The sequence below is a fragment of the Triticum urartu genome, chromosome 7 (genome assembly GCF_003073215.2).
Source record: "Triticum urartu cultivar G1812 chromosome 7, Tu2.1, whole genome shotgun sequence".
Taxonomy (NCBI): domain Eukaryota; kingdom Viridiplantae; phylum Streptophyta; class Magnoliopsida; order Poales; family Poaceae; genus Triticum; species Triticum urartu.
Genome location: NC_053028.1, coordinates 388,073,722 through 388,082,236, shown reverse-complemented (window position 1 = coordinate 388,082,236; position 8,515 = coordinate 388,073,722).

Sequence of the window (8,515 nt, the reverse complement as noted above, 5' to 3'; positions counted from 1 at the left end):
GTAAAACTTAGAACTTACGGTTCTTACGAACATGCATTTTGGTAGAAACAGCAAACTAAACAGCAGTAAACGATAGGGAGTATGAGCAAATTAAACAACAGTTGAGGATGAAGGCTTTAGAAGGACTGACTTACATTAACAGTTAACACCGGCTTTATAATGCCCTTCTCCATGTCAAGGGAAGGATAACTCAAGAATTTTAGCACAGAATCTTCTTCATAAGCATTGCATGTACTCTACATTTTGTAGAGAGTAATTATAGATATGATAATACTGGAAGGGATAGAGGATAATGAAGATAAGATGCAGATTGATGCTACATAATCAACTACCAATCCCTGGAAGTACAAGAGTTATAGGACAAAATGTACTGACAAGAGCAATGGGCTACACTTTTGCACTGGCATTGTCTGTGTATTCTACTTGTTGGTAAGATTAAATATAGATCTGATCTTTTTTAGTAAACGGTGAGCGAGGGAGATAAGATGCAGAATGCTACAAAATGAACCAATCCCTCTTCCCATAATACAAGAGTGTTTTGAACACTGGTGTACTGTACAAAACGTTCTTATATTATGGGACGGAGGGAGTACCTGTTAATGTAAGTATAGTGATAGACCATGTTCAGTCCTTACAAGAGGACTGCAGAGCTAAACCTCTTCAAAAGCATTGGGTTGATTCTAAATTTATGTAAGAGTCCATACGGATCTTATAATGTCCACCAAATGGACGATTACGAGGCTAACATGTGTAGTGATGCTACATAATCAAACAGCTATGAAAGTAAGTATGGTCATACAGGGCAAGAGGTACTCACAAGAGCAATGCAGTGTGCAGTATAGTTGCGAGATTCTGTGGTCCCTTGAGAACGAATGTTCTTCTTCTAACAGTTTTCGTACAAGTGAGACATTAAGGCAAATGCAGAAATGTAGTTCAAATTGTGATGTGATGTCATAGACAGTACCTTATGCTGCAGCTGAGACCAATGTGTAACAAGATTATTCCAGTCATCGTCGGATAAATGTAGCACTGGAGACTTTACAGAAATTTCGTTCAGAGGCTTGCCATCGAAGTGCTCTTGCCTCAGGTAGGAACGATACTTCATCAATGAGTGCTTGAAAAGAGCAACCAACCCTTGCTCATCACAATCCAGTTTGCTCCTCGCCTATTTAAAAGAATGAAATCTTGTGTCTTCTGTCAGTAGAAACATATGCAGTAATGACCATGAATAACATTAGTACATTACTTACGCGTAAGTTGCGGAGGAAGACTGGAAATTGTTCTGTGTCTGCGGTATAATCTTTCCATGAAGGAAAGATGCGCACAAAGTTCCTGACAACAACATAAGCTCCGTCTTCTAAACTGGGAAGAAATGGAACAGGGGTCCTATTTGCTGCAATTGGGGCTCTCTCTGGTTCGAAAAGGGATTTGGCAACTGGATTTGGTGTACTCTTTGCTGGAATGGGGGTTTTGCATCGTACAGCTGGTGCTATGTCAACTGGCATAATCATATTGTTTGCTGCAGTTGGGGTCTGCTGAGTTGGGGCATCGGAAATGACCAGTGTAGTAGGTCTAGAGTCTGCTAGAGTTGGGGTATTTTGTGGGTCAGGTGATATTGCAACTACACCTAATGGGCTATTTGATTTATCAGGTGCCACTACCTTTTCCAAATACTTTGCTTGTGCTCCTCCACGATCAGCAATCGTCCTCTTCCTTTTGAACGTCTGATACACAAGAACAACATTTGAATGGATAAATATGGTATGATGACAGATGGAATATGTACTGAAAATGGATAGGCAGGGCGTATTCACATACACAATGTGTAAACTAAGCTAATGGCAGTTCAACAAAGTAGAAGCAATGCAAAGCATCAGTTGCAAGATATGTGCGAGCAATGTAACCTTGGAAAGTTAGAGCAAGTACCTTGATGGGTGAATAAGATAGGGCATCTTCCTTTGACTCCTCCACTAGGGAGCTACATTGACTTAGGTCTCCCTCTAGCTTAGAATCACTGTTAGGATCATATTCTGAGCATGAATCTGTAGGTGGAGAGTGTTTGCATTGCATCCAGACTTGATTTCAGTCCCTTAATGCCAAGTTTGACAGCCATGGCATTGTTCTGCTTTATTCTTTTCATGCGCACAAGCTCATAATCATTATGATGCTGTTCGGAATCTTAGATTCATGAAAACATAAAAAGTAGTCAAATTATCTATTCCGAGGGCCGGAATTTTGAAAACCCTGTGAACTTTAGAGGTACTAAAGATTACCAAAATACATCTGAACCATTAAGTGTAGGTAGCACTGAGCACACAACAAACCATAATGACATTCCTGCCTAATGAGTAATGAATCAATTAGAAAATGGGTGATGAGGAGTGGCTGCTGAGTGTTGAGGACGTATCTCAGGATAAATCGGGTTGGCTTGGTGGGTGCTGCACGCCTGAGCCCTGAACAGACTGGGAAGGTAGGCACGGCGGCGCGCCCGGGCAGCGGTGACGCTGTTGGGCGAGCGGCTCCTGGCCTCCTGTTAGTCCAGCGTCTCCTCCTAGAGTCATGCCGTCCGGGGACGGCAAGTCACCGGTGAGGCAGGCGGCTGGGGGCGAGTAGAGATCGGAAGCATGCAGCAGAACAGAGGGGAATCGGGGCCTGGGACGACCCAAAATCCCAGGGTGGGCCGGCCCACCGTGGGCACCCTGTAGAGATACACACCCGAGCGGTGAACATGCATTTTCGAAACTAATTTAGGAACATTTAGCTGACCAATTAAACAACTCTATTTTAGTAATATCAGATTCGTATTTGAACAACTAAGCTTGTTTAGCTTGATGGGTGGAGCAGTGTTATTATGACACGAAGCACGTATTCTGATCGTATAGTGATCATAAAAGGGGGAAACTCTAAGCATATTTTTTTAGCAAAAGAGGGTTTCCCCTCTGATTTCTATTAAAGAAACCACCACGGAACCAACATGATCAATTAAACCTTAAGCATGATCAATTAAATCGTATTATGGTTGTGCCATGGCAGATTTGAAGCTGCAAATCAGAGAAATGATATTTAGCATCCATTGTTTGCTTCGAACTAAGAACTAAATTCTAAGAGCTGAAAAGAAAGTAGAGTAACCAAGTTAAGATCTATTTTCTGGTTGAGATCAAAAAGTTGAGGAGATATGAAGTACCACCTCTCTTGCGGTGCCGTGTAGGCATCGGGGGTGCGATGGCTGTCGGTGGCGTTGAAGCAGATCTGCGATGGTAGACGGGTGCATCGGGGGATAAGTCCCGTTGCGGTGGAAGAGAAGGTCATGTGAGCGGCCCCGGCAAAGAGGACGACGGCGCCGATGAAGCTAGAGGACGCGATGCAAGGCTATTGGTCCGTCGTCGTGGATGAGAAACGTCCATCTCTAGTAGTGGACGACGCGGTCTTGGTAGGCGCTCCGGCATGGTGGAGGACGGTGGCGATGGATGTGGTGGAGGACGGCGGCGATGGATGGGGTGGCGGGCGGAGGCTGGTGTTGGGATGGGGTGTTCTAGCGCGGACGGTGTATGAATGGGAAAATGGAGGGAGAGGTACGGGGAACCATGTTTTCGGGACGTGCCTGTCTGAAATATGGGAAACTTACGAACTTAGCCCCCGTTTAAAATTTGGACGTCTTGTCGGTTGGGGATAGGACGGTAATCTCGCATCTCGCCAATATTTGCCCAGAGCGATTTCGGGCGAGGAGAGGGTGGTTGGCGCCCATGGTTGGCGCCCATGGTGTATGAACAGGGCTGACAGGTAGGGCGGTTGTGTCACGTCAGAGTGAAGTTACAAACCTGCCCCTATTGAAAATATTTGCCTACATCGATTTCGGCCGAGTCGAGTTTGTTTTGCCGCCCACCGTGTATGAATGTGGAATGGAGGGAGAAACAGAGGTCTTTCGGACGAGCTTGAATCAAATGAGTTTTGCCGCCCATGTTTGACGCCCACCGTGTCGGAATGGGCTCAGAGGCGGTCGTGTCCCGTCTAATTGAAGTTACTAACCTACCCCTATTTAGAGCAGTGGAAATCGGGCTGATGGATTGTCTGTGTAATGGGTAGACAGTAATTTCCATCTCCCAAACACTTGGCTTCGGGCAGCCGACGTGGGAGTGGACATTTTGCTGCTTCTTTTGAATTTTGGGACAATAAGCATCCACGTTTACCCTGGCAACTAAATTCGAATCCATTTTTGTATTCCTATATGAGTCTTTATAAATCATTCTATGTGTTTTTATATATCTTCAAAAGGACGACAAAGATGTATTCCACTGTCATATATGAATATGGTTTACAAATGTCGATACTCAAATTTAGAAACTAGAATCCAGTTTAAGGTGAATTCGAATATTTGGAACACTTCATGTCCAACTCAAATGTCACACGCAGCATAATGTGTACTCCCATTTAGATATGTCCACAAGCAATGTATCAAGATTCAAATACCGAGTCAATCAACCAAGAATGTACAGAACTAACAGACATATAAACACTTATAGAGTATATGGATCAATAATATCAACTAACATACATAAGCCAGGCCGCTCTACTTTTTTGGCTACAACAGCATCCTTTTTTTAGCCAGCATCTTGGCCCTTTCCGATGCGTGCCACTTATGATCCATCTATACTACTACTATTATTGAATGCACATTCAGCCCGATTAGCATATTTGTAGGTCTGGTACAGCAATCCAAATGAAATGTCTCTGAGTCTTATCAATTAATACAGACTTGTGCTCAAATAAAATTACAAACCAAAAAAACAATTACTACATGATCTCTAAAACAAATGGTTTGATTGATTACATGAACAGGCAACACAAAGGTTATTCAACTATGGAAAGAACATTTCACCTATGATTTACCAAGTAGGAATTTAATTTCCTTTTTTCCTTCAGGACCTTAACAATCTGGTCAGTCTCAGCTTGCTTCGTTTTGAAATCCACCAAATATTTAATGGTTGTCTTCAGTACTGCTTGTGATTGTGCTGTTTGCTTCCTCAACATGTCAACTTCATCTCTAAGTGCAGAAGCAGAATCTCTTTCTACCACTAGTTTAGCCTCTAGAGCATCAGCAGTTGGCAATTCATAATGCACGATTGGGTCGGTGCCACTGTTGTGGGATGATGCAACGTCCATGGTGACCTCGCTCTTTGATCTTGGGCTAACCTGTTTTGCCATTAAAGTTTCGATTGGATTCAGAAAAGTTGAAGTTAGCAAAACATCTCAACTGAGAGTTATAATAGCAAACTAGTTAAACAAACAAGGAATTAAAGAGTTTCAATTGGATGTTGAAAAGTAGTTACTAACATCATTGTAACCCGCTGTTGCAGCAACAAAGCAGTTAAACAAACAAGTAGATATTTTAGTTAAGGCAAACAGGTAATTCTTAACAGTAAGTATCAAACACATAGATAGGCACAGTCTACAATATGATTAACAGGCTGTGCCATTATGTAATCAGTAGCAAACTAAATTAAGCCAAGCAACGTAATTGAGCAATTTTGCAATAAGTGGCTAACTAAAATTCCGAGAAGCAGGTAACTGAACTTACGCTAGTTCTTTGTACAGGCACACTGCAACTTCTTTTTGGCTTGCAAGGTTGTACGAAGGAGTCCATGGCATCAATTGCTTGGATACGCAGTCCCAATACTTCTTTCTTCCCACACTGCATGGGTAAGTCGAATGGTTAATCTGGTAAGATGGTGCGTCCTTGATATGTTATATGAGGACGTGTAGTCAGACTAGTTGTAGCCAAACACATCACACTGTCTTTTACTGTATATTTCATGCGATTACTTTTGGCATATCGAGATCTAAGCAATCTACAATAGGATGAAAAGACTGGCATCCTTCACATTATTGGCGAACTCAGTTCATAGAAACAAGCAATTCAACCATTCTGTGGGTAAATCAAAAGCGCCACTGGAATATTTTTCACTATCCAATGATACACGCAAAAAGGGGTGACACAACCATAGGGGCTGGTATGGGCGGCCGCCTCAGGTGGCTGGAAAGTGTGCACCTAGTTTGAGTCGTCCAGGTTGGCCCATGCTAGTTTTGTTCGTCCCAACGCACGAGCAGGCAATGTAAAAAATGAAGAAAAATGTTTCAATTTGGATGGGCCAATAACATAAGTGCAAGGCAGGCCCTATAGCAGGCTCGCGGCCCAAACGAGCGCCTCCCATATCGATCGACATCAGGAAAAATCCCAATTCATTCGCTCCAGCCTCCAGTCTGGTTCGCTCTTAACCTAGCCTCCACTGGCCAGACCGACACAGCACTTCCCCGCGCCCTCGTTGGAGGGCGGTCGCCGGGCTTCAAGCGAACGGAAGGACAAGAAGATGAAGATCCAACCCTGGGTGTAGCCTGTATGGGAGGCAGCGGAGGCAGCACGAGCATGGCATCGAGCTTGCGCAAACGGACAGTCGCAGATTGCAAGAGTAGCATGCGCAACGAGCAGGTACGTCACATCCCTGATTATATCTAATTCAACTATTCAATTTCTGTCCAATAGTTAAACCTGACGGTGTTGTAAAACTGCTTGTATGTAGGGAATCTATGAGAAAATGAAACCAATTTCTACTTATTTTATAACTCCCCCAATCAATACTGAACTGACTGAATCTGATGTATCTAATCAAGTTTCCGGTGCAAACATACAAGCTCATGTTGTTCTTGAGCCTGAAGTGTCTAATGAACACACTGCTAATGAAGGATTTGATGCAAACATTTTACATGCTCCTGGTGATGAACATATAGTGTCTAATGAGGGATCTAATGCAAGCATTTTGCGAGCTCATTGAAGGATTTAGTGTGTAATGATGATCTACTATGTTGAGAGAGACAGAGATTTGCAGGCATTGATGACAAGAAAATTATAGTGCATTTTCATAGCTTGAGGAAATGTCGAGGCCATCTACCAGAAAGTCCTCGTATCATGACAACATAGCATAAATACTTTTCTAAACTGTTGTTTGAAACTATTGGCATACTTGTGCAGGATAGATATATTGATATGCAGTTTGCGCACTGGTTATACGTGCAATTACACGTCGATATTTTCAGCCAGAGAACGAATAATTCAAGCAGGTACAGACCATGTTTGTAGTCCTTGTACACCATGTTGCATTTTGTGTTTTTGGTGCTTGCATCATTTAGTGTTTATAATCTGAACTACTTTGGATCATTAGCTGGTTTTCAAAGTGCATGTAGCTTCACATTTCTCAAGTTATGTTGATTTCCGGAGTGCAAGTGCCTTCGTATTTTTTAAGTTAAATGTTCGCCTCTGGTAACTTGAATTCGTGGATCAGCCACTGCACACAAATCATACATGAGTGCCAATAAAAATTAAATGAAATGCAGGGACTTACGCTAGCTCGTTGTACAGGCTCACTGCAGCTCTGCTTGCGCTTGGGATGTTCCATGTACAAGTCCATGTTACCACTTGCTTGGATGTGCAGGCCTTGTGCTCCTTACATCCACCTCTGCATTTTTGACACAGCGAATGGTTGATCAAATAAGAGGAATCGACCTTGATGTTGTACCGGAGGACAGATACTTACAAGGTTATACGGGTGTGCAGGATGTGTACCAGATCCCGTAGCGCCGTCATGCTTCGCTAAAAAATGGATTTGCTTGTTTCAGATGATATCTCCAGAAGAAATAAGAGTTAAAGTCAGAGTTGCATAGGCGTGTAAGCTAACAGAGCAGTGAAAGGATATCCAAACATCGTCGGAACAGTGCACAAGGGAGGGATGTGTGGATACCTAGTTCGGGCCGGTGTTTGGGAATGCTCGCCTAGCTAGAGTGCGGGTCACTTTAGAGCCGTTGAGGGTGATGCGCTGGCGTTGGCTGGCCGCGCACGGATGCAGATCTTGAGTGGCAGCGGAGCGCTACGATGCGGTGGACGAGACCGTTGGTGAAGCCCCAACGGCCTCGGGGGGCAGAGGTGCAACGATGTGCTCGGTGAAGTAGCCCCGGTGAGCTGGGAGACGGCGTCGGTGAAGCGCACCTGATGCGGTGGAACTTGGTGTCTGTGAGGCACGTCGGTTGCGGCGGCCGACGTTGTCGGTGGACCACCCGGTGCGGTGGACGAGGGCATAGATGAGGTAGCTCTGATGCGGCGGTGAAGTGCGATCGTCGTCTTCGTCCGGCACAGAGGTGGGGAACGGTGGGGAAAGACACGAGATGAGGGGCGATTCGAGGGTTGGCGGCGAATTAGGGATTTGAGCAATCTGGGCGCGGAAGGGGACGATGGAGAAGAGAGATTTTGCAGGGCTGGAATTGGGGCCGCCAGATATTTCAATCCGAAACGTGGAAGCGCGAACTTATATTGTTGTCGTCCTTTTTTGGGGGGGAGGGGGTGGGTGGCTGGGTGCTATGCGTCCGTCCGACACACGCGACCACCCCGACAGGACTATGCTTCGGTGCCTTAAGGCACCTGCCTTTGTGTCCATGACATGTGGGCCCATTTATAGTGGTCTAAGTTAAG